At 38.4% G+C, this 20,094-nt stretch overlaps 1 long non-coding RNA gene across 3 annotated transcripts; it reads left to right on the forward strand.

Moving 5' to 3' along the window:
* Positions 1-7: 7 nt before the first annotated feature.
* LOC129539676 (uncharacterized) lies at positions 8-17,666 on the forward strand. Of its 3 annotated transcripts, none has more exons than XR_008682505.2 (5): positions 8-365; positions 2,639-2,818; positions 13,119-13,292; positions 13,993-14,064; positions 14,997-17,666. It is a non-coding gene; the product is annotated as an uncharacterized LOC129539676 (long non-coding RNA). The 3 variants fall into 3 exon arrangements; XR_016038593.1 differs by having other exon boundaries at positions 8-167; XR_016038592.1 differs by having other exon boundaries at positions 8-2,818.
* The last annotated feature ends 2,428 nt before the right edge of the window (positions 17,667-20,094 follow it).

Genomic DNA, 20,094 nt, shown 5'->3' on the forward strand with positions numbered 1-20,094 from the left:
TGCGCAGTTTAGATAGAGGCATTTGAAGAATGTTTCCGATTGGCTGGGAAGGAGCAGAAGCCCGTCGAAAGATAGCCTTCCTCCCATTGGTCTGGAGATGCTGTAGAGCAGACTTGTAGCCGTTGGCTGGAAATCCTGGAAGGAATCTCAACGTTCCCACAGGAGAAGTATGTGGGGCCGAGGATTAGAAATGGCGCCACGAAGGCCCATCTCACCTGGTCTCTGACTGAAAAGGTTTTAAAGGCTTCAGTTCACGGTTGTATCCCCACCGCTCACTTCCGACCATTTTCCGACCCGCTGAGCCAGAAACGTTTGTAATTGAAAGGTTGTTCGTTTGAAAATACAAACCCGAGGAAAGTATCTCTGTAAGATTTGCTGATTGTCCCAGCGTCGGTATGCATCCAGTAGCTCCCGGCGAGTCTTTATGGCCTAGATAGAAATAACTAGAATTAGGAATTTTTCAGGAGTAAAATCAAAGTCTGTGTTCCTTTAAATAAATGTCTAAGTAATCAACCCTTAATGTTAAATAACAATAACTTCTTTTATCTTGGAGTCCTTTGTGGACTGGGCCTTCAAAGGTGCCAGGGTACTTGGCACCCCAAAATATTTTCAAACAACTTTGTATGTATTTACATACATGGGATCTCATGTACAGTTAGGAAACTTTGTTCACTTAGTATAGTCATCTGTCCATGTAAACATTAAATTGTCGTTTCTTTACAGCTACATGATACTCTATAAACTAGCGTTTTAAAATTCATATTTCATGTATGGCTCAGTGGTTAAGAATCATCCTGCTAATGCAGGAGACGTGGGTTCAATCCCTGGGAAGGGAAGATCCCCTAGAGATGGCAATCCACTTCAGTATTCTTACCTGGGAAATCCCATAGACAGAGGGGCCTGGAGGACTACAGGGTCGCATAAGAGTCAGACACAACTTAGATTAAACAATAACAAATATACACACGGTATCATCCTTGGATGCATCGATGTGATTAGTGTGCCATTTTTTTCTCCCTCCATGGTGTGGATATATGTACCATGCCATCTTTCCCTTCTATAAACAGCTGAAATGAACATCTTTGTGTCTCTAAGAACTGTTGGTTTTATTGACTACTCCAAGGGATACAGTCTAGCAGAATTGCTAAGTGAGAGATTTATGTGACCAATCCTCAATTGCTAGATTTAATTTCATCAGTTTCTTAAATAACAATTCTGTAATGAACACACGTGCACATATTTTTCAACTCTAGTCTCATTATTTACTTTGGATAAATTCCCAAAGGAAAGATTTCTGAACCTGTTTTTAAAAGCCTTTTTGAAAAATACCTTTACCAATCTACTAGGTTAAAGATGATACATAATTTTAGTTTGCATTTTTAAATTTGAATGTGAGCTTTATTTCATGTTGATTAGTCTTTGGTTTCTTCCTCTGTTATTTTTCATGTCTTTTGACCATTTCTTATTGGGCTTTATTTTTCTTATTGATTTGAAAGAGCTTTTTATACATTATTACAAGAATTTTAACTCTTTATCACATGTCGCAGTGACATTTGTCATTTGTCTTTTAGTTCATTGTGTCTTCTGCCATATAGAAGTTTTATGTTTTTTATGCAGACTTTAAATGGTAGCCAGTAAGTTATTAATAGTTATTTTCCTTAATGGATAGCCATGTTCCAAATATCACTTACTAGAAATGGGTGTGGTAAATTGTGGTGACTTTTTAATACTGAGAAGAGGTAAAAGGAAAGAAGGATGTCATTTTGGGGGAGGCAATGTACTGTGACACCAGCAGTGGATTTCTATGGTTTATTGTTCTCCTTTTCTGTCTTCTAAAGCAGCTTAAGAGAGAAAGCCCACTTCTATTTTGCCAATTTCCTCCTTTCATGAAGAAGTTACTTGTAAGGTTTCTAATGAGCCTGAAGGCCACAAAATTCTGTCCAACTGCACTCAGCATTACCTGGCATTAGGGTCTTTATCTTTAGTCTCAAGTGCTTTCAATTTCCACTCAAAGCAGATAATAACTGGAATGTACAAACTCTCCTTTCACTTATTTTCTCAGCATCATTCTTTTTTTTTAATATTTATTCATTTGTTTTATTTGGCTGTGTCCGGTCCCAGTTGGGACACTTAGGATCCTCTATCCTGGCTGGCTGGCTTTTCTCTAGTTGCGGCAGGCAGGCTTAGCTGCCCCAAACCATGTGGGATGATCTTAGTTCCCTGATCAGGGGCAGAACCCCAGTCCCCTTCACTGGAGGGTGGATTCTTAGCCACTGAGCCACCAGGGAAGTTTCTTAGTGTCTTTCTTGAATGTGGCCAATGTGAATTCCCTCAGGCCTGCAAACTTTCTCATTTATTTCAAAACATTATATTAATGCAATTTTCTCCTCAAAATGTAGGGATTTTCTCTTTATTCAGTCCTTGGGACTTTTACAAGCAGGATGCTTATACAGATTTAATGTAATATATTCAATATGCTTATCATGAAATAAACACAAACTCAAAAGAACAGTGCTCATACTCTTAGGCAATGCAGGTGGATGCCCTGAAGTAAGATTGTAAAGGAAAGGCGGTGTGTGTTGTGCATTTTACCATATATCACTTTATTCAGCCAAGTAGTGTTTTTCATGTTTTTCAGTTCTGCACAGCATAGTGTCTCTTGATAAAAATCACAGCTTCTTATTTTGGCAGTTTTGTCCGCTGCTGCTGCTGCTGCTGCTGCTAAATCACTTCAGTCGTGTCCGACTCTGTGTGACCCCATTGACAGAAGCCCACCAGGCTCCCCCGTCCCTGGGATTCTCCAAGCAAGAACACTGGAGTGAGTTGCCATTTCCTTCTCCAATGTGTGAACTACATAGGAACAAATTTTCATATTGAAGTTGTGTTTTATAATGGAAAAGACCGAAATAGGTAATAAGCATACCCTTGTAAGTATACACACACACATACACATATATTTACAGTACTTTTACATGGAGTTGATAAGAGGTTTAATTAGAGAACACTTGGGACCATGTGTTGGTAAGTTAGTAAATGCTCAATATATGTTAGCTATTATTGTTATATGTAAGTTACATCTTCTTTAACAACTTGCATTCTCTTTGTCTCCACTGACAAGTCAGTTGTGATCTTTACTGCAGTCTTACTGAAATCTCTTGCTTCTCTCCATCCCTTTGTGGGAACTGAACCTCTACTTTACTAAAGGGTTATAAAGTTCAGTCTTACAGAGAAGGAGAAATATCATATGACATCCCTTATAAGTGGAATCTAAAAAGAAATGATACAAATGAACTTAAAAACAGACTCACAGACTTCAAGAAGGAGCTTACAAGTGCCTAAAGGAAGGGATAGTTAGGGAGTTTGGGATGGACATGTATACACTGCTATATTTAAAACAGATAACCAACAAGGAGCTACTGAATAGTACATGAAGCTCTGTTCAATGTTATGTTGCAACCCGGATGGGAGGGGAGTTTGGGGTAGAATAGATACATGTATATGTATGGCTGAGTCCCTTTGAGTTCACCTGAAACTACCATAACATTGTTCATTGGCTATATAACTCAATACAAAATAAAAATTTGAAAATAGGAATTCTGATGAAAGAAAAAAATAGCAGATAAACCAAAGTACAGCATTTGTGTACTCATTTTTATCACTAATTAATTGATTATCATTAAATAATTTTCTTTAAAAATTAAAAAAATGATCTCAACTCCCCCAAAAAGTTCAATCTTAACAAGATAATTTTTTTTGTTAAGATTGTTGTTTAGTTGCTAAGTTGTGTCTGACTCTTTTTTTGAAATATTTTTTAATTGAAGGATAATTGCTTTACAGAAATTTGTTGTGTTCTGTCAAACATCAACATGAATCAGTGGCTTTTATATATATATAATTTTATTTATTTTGTTTTGGGCTGTTCTGGGTCTTGGTTGCTGTGCAGGCTTTTTCTCGAGTTGCAGAGAGCGGAGGCTACTCTCTAGTTGTAGTACTTGGGCTTCTCACTATGGTGTCTTCCTTTGTTGCACAGCATGGGCTCTAGGGCAAGCAGGCTTCAGTAGCTGCAGCTATTTGCGGTTCCTGGGGGCCTAGAGCACCTAGTTGTGGCACATGAGCTTAGTTGCCCAGAGGCATTTGGGATCTTCCCTGGTGGGCTGCCGTCTGTGGGGTCGCACAGAGTCGGACACGACTGAAGCGACTTAGCAGCAGCAGCAGACCAGGGATTGAACCCGTATCTCCTACCACTGAGCCACCATTCCTCCAGGTTTCTCAGGGACCCTGTGAATGACTGGTTCCAAATAGGAAAAGGTGTACGTCAAGGCTGTATATTGTCACCTTGCTTATTTAACTTATATGCAGAGTACATCATGAGGAATGCTGGGCTGGAAGAAGCACAAGCTGGAATCAAGATTGCCGGGAGAAATAGCAATAACCTCAGATATGCAGATGACACCACCCTTATGGCAGAAAGTGAAGAGGAACTCAAAGGCCTCTTGATGAAAGTGAAAGAGGAGAGTGAAAAGGTTGGCTTGAAGCTCAACATTCAGAAAACAAAGGTCATGGCCTCTGGTCCCATCACTTCATGGGAAATAGATGGGGAAACAGTGGAAACAGTGTCAGACTTTATTTTTTTGGGCTCCAAAATCACTGCAGATGCTGATTGCAGCCATGAAATTAAAAGACGCTTGCTCCTTGGAAGGAAAGTTATGACCAACCTTGATAGTATATTAAAAAGCAGAGACATTACTTTGCCAACCAAGGTCCGTCTAGTCAAGGCAATGGTTTTTCCGTGGTCATGTATGGATGTGAGAGTTGGACTGTGAAGAAAGCTGATCGCCGAAGAATCAATGCTTTTGAACTGTGGTGTTGGAGAAGACTCTTGAGAGTCCCTTATTCTGCAAGGAGATCCAACCAGTCCATTCTAAAGGAGATCAATCCTGGATGTTCATTGGAGGGACTGATGCTAAAGCTGAAACTCCAATACTTTGGCCACCTCATGCGACGAGTTGACTCACTGGAAAAGACTCTGATGCTGGAAAAGGTTGGGGGCGGGAGGAGAAGGGGACGACAGAGAATGAGATGGCTGGATGGCATCACCGACTCTGTGGACATGAGTTTGAGTGAACTCCGGGAGTTGGTGATGGACAGGGAGGCCTGGCGTGCTGTGATTCATGGGGTCGCGGAGAGTCGGACACGACTGAGCGACTGAACTGAACTGAACTGAACATGTGTATAGTACCTCATAGTCTACAAAGGAATTTATGTCTGGTTGACTCAGGACAACCTTAAGAGCTAAGTGAAGATAGTATTAAGATTCACCCATCTTATGGATGATGTGTATTAGTTTGCTCGGACAGCTGTAGCAAAGTACCACACTCTGGGTGGCTTTGTCAAAGGTTAAGAAATACCCAAAATAAAACCAGTGAATCACGAAAGTAGTAATTAAAGTTTTTTGTGCACACATGAAAAAGACAGTTTGCAGAGGAGGAGCTCTTCAGCCAAAACATGGGCTGAGGCCCAGGGGTATACTGTCATAAAGCAGTTTATGTAGTGAGAAAGCAGTGACTGTTCATTCTTTACAGTGATTGGTTATAATATTATAATTTTCTTAAATGATAGGGAATTTGTCAGTAATTATCTCATATCAACCTTGGGGAACAGTTCCAGTTTTGCTTATGATTTCCAGAGGTGTAAACAAGAAATGACCCAGGTCAAGTAGGTCTCACACAGCAAGCTAAATTAAGCCTTGTTTGTATGAGTAAACTGGTTTTATCTGCTGAGGGAATTTTCAAAGCCAGTCTCCCTTTGTTTCTAATTTTAACAGCTTAAACAACAGAGTTGTATTCCCTCATAGATCTGTAGACTGGAAAGCTGACTTCGAGGTGTCAGCAGGGTTGGTTTCTTCTAAGGCCTCTCTCCTTGCTGTCTGGATGCTGCCTTCGCACTGTGTCCACTTGGCCTTCCCTCTTTACTCATTTATGTCCGGATTTCTTCCTCTCATAAGGACATCAGTTGAAGGGGTTCAGAATGTGGCAGTGTGAAATATGCCACTTTGACATGTTGATTATTTTGAGCTAAAGTCAGCTGAGAAACAGCAGATGCAGAAACAGCTCTCTTCTCTCCTCCATCTATGTAAAATGGGGTATAAATTTCCCATGAGGAACCTACTAGGCAGAGACAAGGAGAGCACTCTCGTCACTAGGGATGAGGAGTCAATGCTGGAATGCGTCTACATAACAAGACTCTGCTAAAATGACCCTTGTCTTCCATTAGAAGATTTCTTAACCGCCTCCTCCCCGTATATTCCAAGTCACTCCTGCACAGTTTGTCAGCCCTAGAAGCCCAAGCCCTGTTTTCTTTGTGTAGTCCCTTCTCCAGTTTATCACCCTTTGTTAAAATGGTATGTAAGCCCCTATATCTGTCTGCCCTTTGATTTTTTCACTTCTTTTTTGGTGAGGCCCCCATGCATATATAATTTTAAATATTAATAAAATTGTAGCCTCTTCTCCTGTCTTTTGTCAGTTTAATTCACCAGCCCCAATAACTAAACCTAAAAGAGTAGAGGAAAAGTTTTCTCTTTCCCTTCGTAACCGTATTGCACTAGCCCTCCCTCCACCCCCTGCCCATGACCTCATTTTAACTTAATAACCCCTTGAAAGGCCCTCCAAATGGAGTCAAAGTTTTAGGTACTATGGGTTAGAGATTCAGTGTATGAATCCGGGGGACATGATCCACCTCATAACAGGTAGAAGAACTGAAACTATGAGGTCAGGTTTCTTGCCCAGTGTCAGCACAAAGTCAGGGCCTGCATTTCCCTGTACTTGATACTTAAGCAACAATGTAACTTCCAATATTCCTTTTATAACATATCACAGAAGTTTTTCCCTGTCTACATGATCCCTTTGAAGGAAACCTATTGTCTTAGTCTGGGCTGCTGATAGAATACCACAGACTGGGGGGCTTATAAACAGAAATTCCCTTTTCACAGTTCTGGAGGCTGGGCAATCCAGGATCAGCAGATTTGGTGAGAGCCCAATTCCTGGTTTACAAACCACCATCCTCTTGCTGTGTCCTCACAAGTGGTCACAGTCAGGGAGCCCAACAGGGTCTCTTTATAAGGGCACTAATTCTGTTAATGAAGGCTCTACCCTCATGACCTAATCACCTACCAAAGGCCCCCATCTCCTAATATCACTTTTGGGGTTAGGGTTTCAACATATGAATTATAGGGGTACACAAACAATTCAGCCTATACCAACCACCTACTTTTCCATTGTGTGGCTGTAATACAATTTGTTTAAACAAGTCCATATTTACCTAGGCTGTAAATATTTCTTGCACTATTTTAAAAACAAATGAATCCTTGTAACTAAATCTTGGCACCTAATCTTTATCATTTTGTGAAAATGTATTCCTAAAAGTGGAATTGCTAAATCATACAGCCAGCAGTTTTTAAAGACCTGTGTACCTAAGGGTTTCAGTTTTAAGAAGAAACATTGTACATTCTGCAGTAATCATGGTTATGCCCAGATATATCTCAGATATTTGGAAGTTTGCTAATTTAATTAGGGGAGAACTAGAGAAATGATTGTAAATTCTAAAGGAAGTAAACTATTTAGTTATTTATTTGACTGCACCAGGTCCCAGTTGCTGCACGCAGGATCTGCAATGCGTCGTGCCTGGTCTTTCATTGCAGCTCACAGACCCTCTAGGTGTGGCACACCGACTCAGTAGTTGTGGTTTGTGGGCCTAGTTGCTCCAAGGCATGTGGGATCTTAGTTCCCCGATCAGGAATCAAACCCATGTCCTTTGCATTGCAAGCCAGAATCTTAACCTCTGGACCAGCAGAGAAGTCCAGAGAATTAAACTCTTTATTTTCACAAATATATCTCCAACTCTAATACAATGCTTCACCCTAAGAGATCCACAATGAATATTTGATGACTATATGAATGGTGACTGGAGTACATAGTACCTCATATTTGCCTAAAAAGAATCCATTTCGCTTTTCTGCTTCTGGGAAAGAGAGTAAAGGTGTAACTACTAGCAGAGCAGGGATTTTTTTCTTTAACAAAATATGGTTGCATTCTAGATCAGACAGCTTAAAGTTATTATTAGCAATAGGCTTAAAAATACCAATGCAACAGAAGTGTCATTTTTGTATATAATTTACAAAACATATAAAACATCACTAATGAACTACCTAATTGCTATTCCAAATGGTATGAATTCAGCCATCAAGTAAATAAAGAAAAAAGGTCACTGCTTTAATCCTCCAAATCACTTTTTTTCCTGCCTATAGAAAGACTTTTTAGAAGTTCTAAATTATAGGTTCTTACCAAATATTCATGATTGTTTGGTTTATATAGCAGCAAAGGGATGGAGGAGGTTTCCATGGGTTGACAAATAAATAATTACCTGCCATATCTTCAAATTCTCCAGTAAACCCTTAGATTTTTATTGCATTTGCAGATGTAGCATCACAGAATTTCCATTGTCATTTCATTGTCTTTTGTTCCTCATAATATATAAAGTATTCAACAACTTGATAAAACAAAAACAAGGAAATAAAAATGCAATGACTTCTCAAATTGGACTTAACACATTAATTTGGTGTGAAAATGGCATAGTTTAGAATACTTACTTTACTTATTGAGTGCATACTATGTGTCAAGCACCATGCTAGACACTAAGAATAAAGAGCTTCAAATATGGTACATTCTCAATTCCAACTGTATAATGGTTTGCTTATTTTCATTTATCTCTAAATGTTCAGAATCCTTGTGTGAATTATTCTTTCTCTTTGACCTCCGTTTCTTTTGTCATAAGGGTTTTTTTTTTCCTTGTTTTATTTGTGTATGTGTAGATAATTTTCATGTTTTACTTTCTTCTCTTCCCTTCTACCTTTTATTACTTACTAAGTTGACTCTTGCATTTGTCTTCTACTGTGTTTTCTTATCTATTTTCTATTTTTCTTTTAACTATTCATTATATTAGTGACTTTGGAGACAATGACTAATTTATAGATCATGTTTCTGTACCTTAGATCTGTCTTTAGTTCTCTGAAAAGCAGCTATAGCCTAAATTAATGGTTTCTAAATTTTTTGATGAGCGACTCCACCAGTAAAATAAAATGTCCAAGTGCCACTTAATATTTGAATATATGTTTATTAATGACTTACAGTCATGTACATATACACACATGAATATAAACAACTGTGTATTATAATTTAAAAGACAAAAGTTGAAAATTGAAATTGACAAAAGATGAGATTAAAAATATATAAGTTGAAATTCTAATACTTTTTCCCTGAGTGCCAATGCATAATCTTGTGGACCCACTGTGGAGGCCATTACTTTGGGCTTGATAAACTTGATAGTTTGGACTTCTGGCATAGTAAGCAAACCACTGAGTGTCCTATTTGCTTTAGTCCTGTTTTGAATATCTGGGAAAAATGATAAAGTTTCAAGATTCACATTTGGAGCCCAGAACATTACGATCAAGACTCTCAAACAAAAGGATGACAGAAGCCTCTTACACCTTTACAAGCGGTAGAACAGGATTTACTGACTGGGAACCCTCCTGATATGGGAAGCAGTAGGAAATTGGGCTTAATAATGGAGTATTTTTTAAGGATGGGTGGGAAACTTTCTTTTATTTATTCATTTAAAATTTTTATCTTTATTACTGGACTTTCCTGGTGGCTCAGTGGTACAGAACTCGCCTGCCAATGCAGAAGATGTAGGTTCAATTCCTGGGTCAGGAAGATCCCCTGGAGAAGGAAATGGCAACCCACTCCAGTATTCTTGCCTGGAAAATTCCACTGACAGAGGAGCCTAGCGAGCTACAGTCCATAGCATCGCAGAAAAGTTGAACATGACTTAGCGACTAAACAGCAACAACAATCTTTATTATTTCTTCTGTTGGAAAAGTCATGCACCCCTTCATATCACTGGGTTCCGCAGCCTCAAATTCAACTGAACGTGGATTGACAGTACTTGAAAAAAAATTCCAGAAATTTCCAAAAAGCAAAACTTGAATTTGCCACACAATGGCAACTATTTTCATAGCATTTACATTGTATTAGGTATTATGAGTGTTCTGGAGATTATTTAAGTAGAGGGATATATAAATGTTAGAAACAATGCAATTTTACATGACGGGATTTGAGCATCCACTTTGATATCCAGAGGGGTCCAGAACCAATCCCCCATGGATAACAAAGAATGATTGTCTATGTATATTGAAAAAACCTCAAATGGTATAGAACTACACAATGAAGAAAGTAAAAGTCGTCTATTTTTCCTACCACCTAAAATAAAAAATCCCACTGTAATTGTGTGGTTATTGGGCTCCCAATTTTTTTTAATGTACCTGTTGACATATATTATTTCCTTATTTAACCAAAATGAGGCCAGTCTCATTTATCTAACTTGCTTTCACTTTATTTTCCAAAGATCTTTCAATATTAATACAAAGAAACTGTTCTTTCAAATGAATACATGGTATTCTATTATGTAGAGGTATCTTTTTAAAATGAGTATTTTATTCATGCTCATTTATAATATTTTGCTCTTATAAACACTGATACATTAAACACCAGTGTACACGTATTTTTGCATTCTTGCCAAATCATTTCATAAAAGAATTAGAATTCTGGGTGTAAGGACATGAAATGTTTTGGGAACAATAAAATTTTCCATCAGTATTAACAAATTGCCTTCTAAAAGGCAATACAAGCTGATACCAAGAGATTGTGTTTACATTTCCACACCTTTTCAGCACCAGAAACTGTTAGTGTCTTAATGATTTCTTTTCATCTGAAAGGTAAAAAAAAAAAATTGTTGTTTTAATTTACCTATGAAAGTAACAAAAGAGCCTCTTGATGAAAGTGAAAGAGGAGAGTGAAGAAGCTGACTCAAAACTCAACATTCAAAAAAGAAAGATTGTGGTATCCGGTCCCATCACTTCATGGCAAATAGGTGGCAAAAAAGTGGAAACAGTGACAGACTTTATTTTCTTGGGCTCCAAAATCACTGCATATGATGACTGCAGCCACGAAATTAGAAGATGTTTGCTCCTGGGAAGAAAAGCTATGACCAACCTAGACAGCATATTAAAAAGCGGAGCCATTACTTTGCCAATAAAGGTCTGTTTAATCAAAGTTTTTCCAGTAGTCATGTATGGATGTGAGAGTTGGACCATAAAGAAAGCCAAGTGCCAAAGAACTGATGCTTCTGAACTGTGATGTTGGAGAAGACTCTTCAGAGTCCCTTGGACTGCAAGGAGATCCAACCAGTCATTTCTAAAGGAAATCAGTCCTTCATATTCATTGGGAAGACTGATGCTGAAGCTGAAACTCCAATACTTTGGCCACCTGATGTGAAGAACTGACTCATTGGAAAAAATCCTGGTGCTGGGAAAGATTGAAGGCAGGAGGAGAAGGGGATGACAGAGGAAGAGATGGTTGGATGGCATCACCAACTTAATAGACATGAGTTTGAGCATGCTCTAGGAGAAGTCTGGCATGCTGCAGTCCATGGGGTCACAAAGAGTTGGACACGACTGAGCGACTGAACTGAATGAAAGTGAAGTGTTAGTCGCTCAGTTGTATCCAACATGGACTGTAGACCACAAGGCTCCTCTGTCCATGAAATTCTCCAGGCAAGAATATTGGAGTGGGTATCCATTCCCTTCTCCAGGGAATCTCTCTAACCCAGGGATCAAACCCAGGTCGCCCCCATTGCAGGCAGATTCTTTACTGTCTGAGTCACCAGGGAAGCCTAATTCACCTCTGTTTAATTGTAAATAAGATTGAGGATTTTTTCATATATTAATTGGCCATTTATATTTGTGAGAACAATAATTTTTTTTCTTTTTTGACTATTGGATGAATTTGCACATGTACACAAAAGAAACACCATGCTTCAGCAGTTACCAACATTTTTGTCAAACCCATCATGTCATTTTATATGGGAGTTCTTTTACCAAAGATTGGAAGATGTTTTTTAGGGCACTTTGACCCAGGCACTCAGCTCTAATTCTTTGGTTAGCTAGATGGAATGTAAACTAAAGGGTACCAGCCAATCCTGGATATGTTGCAGCACTGAAAATGTAGTTGCAGGTTGAGGTCACCAGATGGCAGACCACAGGGCAAAAGAAAAGAAATTCATGCCTACCAAGACCCAGCTTCAGGATCGTCTAGAGGGTTTAGGGAACTTTGTTTCCTATTAGTAGTAGGGGGAAGGGGAGATTAGTCAAACACATTGTTTGAAACCATAATAATGTATTTAATTATTTGATAGTAATGTCATTTATTATCTGATGTATTTTATATTTTTTTCAGTTTTTTTCCTATGAATATTTAGGCCTCCAAAAATAACTTTTGTTTTTTATTTATTTGGATACATCGGGTCTTAGTTGCTTCTTAAGGAACCTTCAATATTGGTTGTGGCCTGCTGGTACTTTAGTTGTGGCATGCAAGATCTTTTCCTTGTGGCATGCAGAATCTTTAGTTGCATCACTCCAACTCTTGGTTGCGGTATGTGGGATCTAGTTCTCTAACCAGGGGTCGAACCCAGGTCCCTTGCGTTGAGAGCATGGAGTCTTAACCACTGGATCACCAGTGAAGTCTCCCCAAATAATGTTTGAATTGGAATTGCATCAGAACTACAAGTTAATTTGAAAAAATTAATATCCTTACACTATTGATATCTTTGAATAAGGATTGCAGTTTCCCTTCTAAAGATCATGCACATCACTCATTAAAAATTTTACTTAGGAATAGATTTATTTTGCATATATTGTAACTGGATTTTGATGATTTCTTGGACATATATTGATTTTTGTAGGGTTAGTGTTTATTCTCTGTATTCTTTTGTCAAGAAATAGTCCTGAGTCCTTTTTAGTTTTCCTACTATGGAATTACTTAATTTGAAAAACATCATAAAATTCTTATGCTTGCCTTTCTAGTATTTATTTCTTTTATTTCTGTTTTATTCTTCATTGCATTAGCTAAAAATGTCATAAAACTATGAAATATTTAATAATTATAAGTAGCATATCTTTAGTATGTATGTGCATGCTCAGTCATGTCTGTCTCTTTGGTACCCAATAGACTGTAGCCCCCAGACTCCTCTCTCCATGGGGATTCTCCAGGCAAGAATACTGGAGTAGCTTGCCATTTCCTCCTCCAGGGGATCTTCCCAACCCAGGGATTGAACCCAGGTCTCCTGCTGCTCCTGCATTGGCAGACAATTCTTTACAACTGAGCCACCTGGGAAGCCCTTTAGTATGTATAATTGAATTTTTATTTGGAATAGATACTCATCATGTTTATTTTAATTTTATATAGTAATGTATTTTATAAGGGTAAAAATGGGTGTTGGATTTCATTGGTGGCCTTTTAGCATCTACTGAGATGATCATATAATTTTTTTAATCAATTGATGCGGTTATTTTATTAACGCTTCCTCATATTGTCAGCTTTCCAGTCTAAGGCAAATTCTTCTTGATTTTGTGAGTTGAAGTTTTAGTGTATTTTGAACTAGAATTGCTATCATTTCATTTATTTTATGTCTAATCTTCATAAGTTAGATTTGTCTAAAATTTTTTGGCATGTGACATCTTTATTAGGTTGTAGTGTTGGAACTATGTTTAGCTTATAAAAGAATTGGATAGCATCCAATCAGTTTCTCTGTTTTATGTTCCAGAATAAATATGTAATGATTTTTATCTTTTGTATTATTATTATGTTTCTAAGGTTGTTCTGAAAGAAATGCTATTTTTAAATTTTAAATAAAAGTAAACAAAGGCTTATATTAGAGATGTTTTATAATTCAAAACCTTAAAGAACTGTAATAAAAGTTATTTGCCCATTCCAAAAGGTTAAAGAATTGCCTGCCAAACCCATTATAAAAGATTATCTCTGTCTGGGTGTGCTCTGGGTTATACTATTACATAAAACAGACAGAATCCTTTATTTTTCTCAGCTGTTCTGCTCAATCATGGAGAGAAAATTATGCCCAGTGATTCAGAGTCTGAAATGGTATACCAAGTCAAAAGTAAGTTGCTGCCTATATATCTTTCACAATAAGCTATTGCATTACTTAGGTGCTGTGTGTAGTTACTCAGTCATGTCCAACTCTTTGTGGCCCCGTGGACTGTTAGCTTGCCAAGTTCCTCTGTCCATGGAATTTTCCAGGCAAAAATACTAGAGTGGGTTGCCTTTTCCTACTCCAGGGCATCTTCCCAACCCAAGGATCAAACCTGCCTCTCTTGCAGCTCTTGCGTTGGCAGACCGGTTCTTTACCACTAGCGCCTGGGAAGCCCAGGTGCTGGTAGATAATACTGTTCTAAGGAAGTATATTTCTTAGGGGGCAAAAAATGGCAATAAAGAATTTTGGTTCTTGTTTTATCTAGTTGTACATCTTGTCTGTTGAAGACGCTCGTGGCAGGTAGCTATGGTAAACTTCCAGATGAATAATATTGATAAACTTCTGAAAGATTACAGCTTTGTTCAACAGAACTTTCTGCCATGTTGGAAATGTTCTATTTCTCTGTTCAGTATCTGCTGTGACTCTAAGGACTTGAAATGTGGCTAGTGCAAATAAGGAACGAAATTTTTATTTTTACTTATTTTTAATTAAATTTAAGTAGCCGCTTGTGGCTAATGACTACGAGGTTGAACAGCTCAACCTTTAAGGTACAAAATTTAATTGGTAGGGTTACATCAAAAAACCCAGGATGTTTTCACCACTAAACATTTCCTTTTTATGCATTAGTAAATTTCACTTGCCAGTGTTTTGACAACTGAGAATCAAAATCAGTCTCTGCTCACTTCTCTAAAATTATTTATATTTTCATTTTAAAAACTTGATTTAATACTTACCTCCTATCTGATCCACCTTCTTTTGCCATTCTGAGACATGTTCTGTTTTTCCTATCATTAAGCATTTGCTGTTGTTGTGGTTCCCCTTTGTTTACATGCTTTTAGGTATCTATCTGCAAGGAGATCCAACCAGTCCATTCTAAAGGAGATCAATCCTGGATGTTCATTGGAAGGACTGATGCTAAAGCTGAAACTGCAATACTTTGGCCACCTCATGCGACGAGTTGACTCACTGGATAAGACTCTGATGCTGGGAAAGGTTGGGGGCGGGAGGAGAAGGGGACGACGGAGAATGAGATGGCTGGATGGCATCACCGACTCTGTGGACTCCGGGAGTTGGTGATGGACAGGGAGGCCTGGCGTGCTGTGATTCATGGGGTCGCGGAGAGTCGGACACGACTGAGCGACTGAACTGAACTGAACTGAGGTATCTATCTTTGTAATTTTGTATCCAAACCAACTGAGTTTTTGTCACTTCCTTAAAAAAGTGATTTGGTTTAAAAATTGAACATGAACATTCTGCCGTGTATTATGATGGATAATAATATTAGAATTATATCAGTAAAATGGTCATGGGTAAAAAATAATCAAGAAGAATTTGCAAAAAAAAATTTAATTAGAATTTATAAGAACAGAATTGGCACTTCAGTAAGGAAATTGCAGCTATATCATTGAACTGCTTTTCAAAGATGAAGTCATTTTGCTTAATCCTTTACTATAATTATACTTTAAACTTTCTGAGAATATACACTCCAATATATACCAGTTTTATATGTAGTCTCAGCATCCAACTCCAGTATGATTAAAATTTTAAGATTTAGTGGTTATATTTTTGTAATAATCCTACATATGCTGCTGCTTATATTTCTGTAGCAGCAATCTGAATGTATACTTGGAAGGTTTTATGATTTCAAATGATCTAATAAGATGCAGGAATTCTTTCCATTAATTATCTTTTGATTAACAGATTGCAGAGTAAAATTTTAGGGAGATCAGAATAACCATTCATTTGAAGCTAAACCTTCATCATTTAGTAGTTCAGAATATGATCACTACCTAGTTTTTTAAAAAAGCTAATTTTAAATGAAATTATCTGTGACTGGAATACAGATATTGAAAACATTGAAATATTGGGCTGGCTGGATACTAAAAGAACTCAAGTTTCTATTAAAATGCTGAGTCTGGTGGTTGAGGTCATTCTAATAGGTATGAGGGAGATAACTCACAAACTCTTCAGAAAAGAGATGCTGCACCTCACTCAGATCAGTAGCAGAAGATTAGTCTAGCTTCTTGATAAAATGTAATCTTATTACCTTGGTCCCCACTAGCTCACAATTTACCATATAAAATGTAAGTTTGCACTGCTTCATTTTGCCATCAGAATAATAAAGTGAACAAAGTAAATAACATAAAAACATGAGATTGTCCTTTATATGAATCTATTTTTCTGATTACCTCATTAAAGTTATGTAATGTAAGATCATTTTTTATACTGGCTCAGGACATTAACTATTTTTACCTGGTTTTATTTTTTTGCTTTCTTGGCCACTCTGTGTGGTTTGTAAAATCTTAGTCCCCCAACCAGGGATCAAACCTGGGTTCCCTGCAGTGCAGGCACAGAATCCTAACCACTACACCCCCAGGGAATTCCCTGCCTGTAATTTTTTCAGGTAAATTTCAGAATTATTTTACCAAGTTCTTTAAAAGTATTTCAAATTGGGATTTTGCCACATTGCTTTAAGTGTGTTAATTAATTGGTAAGAGAGTGGCATTATTAAAATATTAGGCTTAAATACGGTACTTCTTTTCTTGCACTTAGTATCTTTCAAGAAAATCTTCTGATTTTATTCATATTAATGGTCTATTGTCCCATTGAGAGTCATTAACATTTCTGCTGTTATTGACTGTGTGGATCACAATAAACTGTGGAACATTCTGAAAGAGATGGGAATACCAGACCACCTGACCTGCCTCTTGAGAAACCTGTATGCAGGTCAGGAAGCAACAGTCAGAACTGGACATGGAACAACAGACTGGTTCCAAATAGGAAAAGGAGTACGTCAAGGTTGTATATTGTCGCCCTGCTTATTTAACTTATATGCAGAGTACATCATGAGGAACGCTGGGCTGGAAGAAGCACAAGCTGTAATCAAGATTGCTGGGAGAAATATCAATAACCTCAGATATGCAGATGACACCACCCTTATGGCAGAAAGTGAAGAGGAACTCAAAAGCCTCTTGAGGAAAGTGAAAGAGGAGAGTGAAAAGGTTGGCTTGAAGCTCAACATTCAGAAAACGAAGATCATGGCATCTGGTCCCATCACTTCATGGGAAATAGATGGGGAAACAGTGGAAACAGTGTCAGAGTTTATTTTTGGGGGCTCTAAAATCACTGCAGATGCTGATTGCAGCCATAAAATTAAAAGACGTTTACTCCTTGGAAGGAAAGTTATGACCAACCTAGAGAGCATATTAAAAAGCAGACATTACTTTGCCAACCAAGGTCCGTCTAGTCAAGGCTATGGTTTTTCTAGTGGTCATGTATGGATGTGAGAGTTAGACTGTGAAGAAAGCTGATTGCCGAAGAATTGATGCTTTTGAACTGTGGTGCTGGAGAAGACTCTTGAGAGTCTCTTGGACTGCAAGGAGATCCAACCAGTCCATTCTAAAGGAGATCAATCCTGGGTGTTCATTGGAAGGACTGATGCTAAAGCTGAAACTGCAATACTTTGGCCACCTCATGCGTCGAGTTGACTCACTGGAAAAGAGTCTGATGCTGGGAGGGATTGGGGGTAGGAGGAGACGGGGACGACAGAGAATGAGATGGCTGGATGGCATCACCGACTCAATGGACATGAGTTTGAGTGAACTCCGGGAATTGGTGATGGACAGGGAGGCCTGGTGTGCTGTGATTCATGGGGTCGCCAAGAGTCGGACACGGCTGAGCAACTGAACTGAACTGAACTGATTACAAATTAGGATTCCTTTTTAATTACATATATCAAACTGAGTATGATTGGTACATATGAATGTTATTTCAATTTTATATATTTACCTTATTTCCAAGCATTTTTCTGAAATCTTTATTCTACTCCGAAAATAGAAATGTCTTTTGTTATCTATTTTCTTAATCAAAAATAACATCTGTTCATTTTGTGCATATAATGTTCATTAAAGTTCAAGACAGTAGGGTTGATAGCACTGATCTATCATATAGAGAAAGGGCTCTTGCCTGCAGAATAACATAGGCAAATTATACTCCAGAATAGCAACAAATCAATTTAGAAATAGCAATCTCTGCTTAGACATTCGAGGGTGCATGGAGAAGATTTCATTAGAGGAAAGACCACCTTCAGGGTATTTGAAACTTGTTGCCATAAACTTCTGAAGCTTTGAAGACATTATTGTTATGTTGGTGTGTTGGCAATCAATTAAAAAGGCATTTATTTAATATTAATAAAGTGAATGAATACATGTAGCACCTACTGTGCTCTGAAGGTTTACTGATGAGAAAAAGAGACCTCAAGGGTAGATGGACATTAAATAAAGACTCACTCTGATAAATACATCATCTGTCCCTGGAGTGGAGAATTTGAGGAGCCCAGAAATCATGGCAGCCACAGAACCCTCTCCAGTGTGACCTTAACTACCCACAGGAAATCCAATCCTAATTGACACCATTCCCTTTGGAGTTGCCCATCCCAAATCCCTGATTTTTGAAACAAGGATTCAAAATAGACTGAGAGGGTCCTACTGGACACATTTGTCAAACAGATGAAAAACTGGGTAGAACAGACCTAAACTACCACTCCACCTCCAGTTAGGTGCCTAAACCTTTTATTGCTGGACCTTCCCCACTTTTATTGCAGTTTCCTTCCCCACTTGCAAATTACTAAATATTCTCAATGAATTTTCAAGGAACTACCAGAGCCTGAGACCTCAATCTGGAGTATCTGAAGAGCAGGTAAATCTAGCTGTTTGTATTCCCCACAGGCCAAGAACTTTCAGTGATGCCTATAGCCGATGTTCACGGTACTGAAACTGCACACTAGGTATCTCATTTGTACCTCCAAAACAGGACTCCACAATCCATTAAACTTGGGTGGACTCTCATGTGTCCTTAAGACTAAGAACTTTGTAAACTTGCCTAATTTGAGGTTTGTGGGGAGCAGTGGCTTCCAGGGAAATGTTCCACTATTTTGACTTATGAACATTGCAGTTTCCCAAAGCTCTGGTAGTTTAGGAAATAGTTTGGTCTGTATGAAATCAGTTCAATCAGTCAACTCAAGAAAATAGAAACCACTGTATGTAGTTGAAACAGAAAGGGACTTAATTCTAAGAAATGGTTACAAAGGTGTTGAGAGGGTTAGAGGAAAAAGGAGGAAAAACGAAGGAGTGTTACCCAGAAGTGAGAAAGCTGCTATCACAAGGCATTGGCTGGGGTCCTGCTGTGTTTGCTGCTGGAAGTTCCTGGGTGGCCAGTACAGGAATCCTGCCTCAAAAGAAGGGACCCCCTGTGGCCAGTGCTGTATCTGCTATTGTTCAGTTCAGTTGCTTAGCTGTGTCTGACTCTTTGCAACCCCATGGACTGCAGCAAGCCAGGCTTCCCTCTCCATCACTAACTCCCAGAGCCTGCTCAAACTCATGTCCATCACGTTGATGATGCCATGCAACCATCTCGTCCTCTGTTGTCCCCATCTCCTCCTGCCTTCAATCTTTCCTAGCATCAGGGTCTTTTCTAATCAGTCAGTTCTTCACATTAGGTGGCCAAAGTATTGGAGTTTCAGCTTCAGCATCACTCCTTCCAATGAATATTCAGGACTGATTTCCTTTAGGATGGACTGGTTGGATCTCCATGCAGTCCAAGGGACTCTCAAGAGTCTTCTCCAACACCACAGTTCAAAAGCATCAATTCTTTGGTGCTCAGCTTTCTTTATAGTCCAACTATCACATCCATACATGACTATTGGAAAAGCCATAGCTTTTACTAGACGGACCTTTGTTGGCAAAGCAGTGTCTCTGCTTTTTAATATGCTGTCTAGGTTGGCCATAGCTTTTCTTCCAAGGAGCAAGCGTCTTAATTTCATGGCTGTATTCACTATCTGCAGTGATTTTGGAACCCCCAAAAGTTCAAGCTGGATTCAGAAAAGGCAGAGGAACCAGAGATCGAATTGCCAACATTCGCTGTATTGCTGAAAAAGCA

Source organism: Moschus berezovskii, chromosome 11 (genome assembly GCF_049115385.1).
Source record: "Moschus berezovskii isolate FMDL1 chromosome 11, NW_MosBer_1.0, whole genome shotgun sequence".
NCBI classification, from domain to species: domain Eukaryota; kingdom Metazoa; phylum Chordata; class Mammalia; order Artiodactyla; family Moschidae; genus Moschus; species Moschus berezovskii.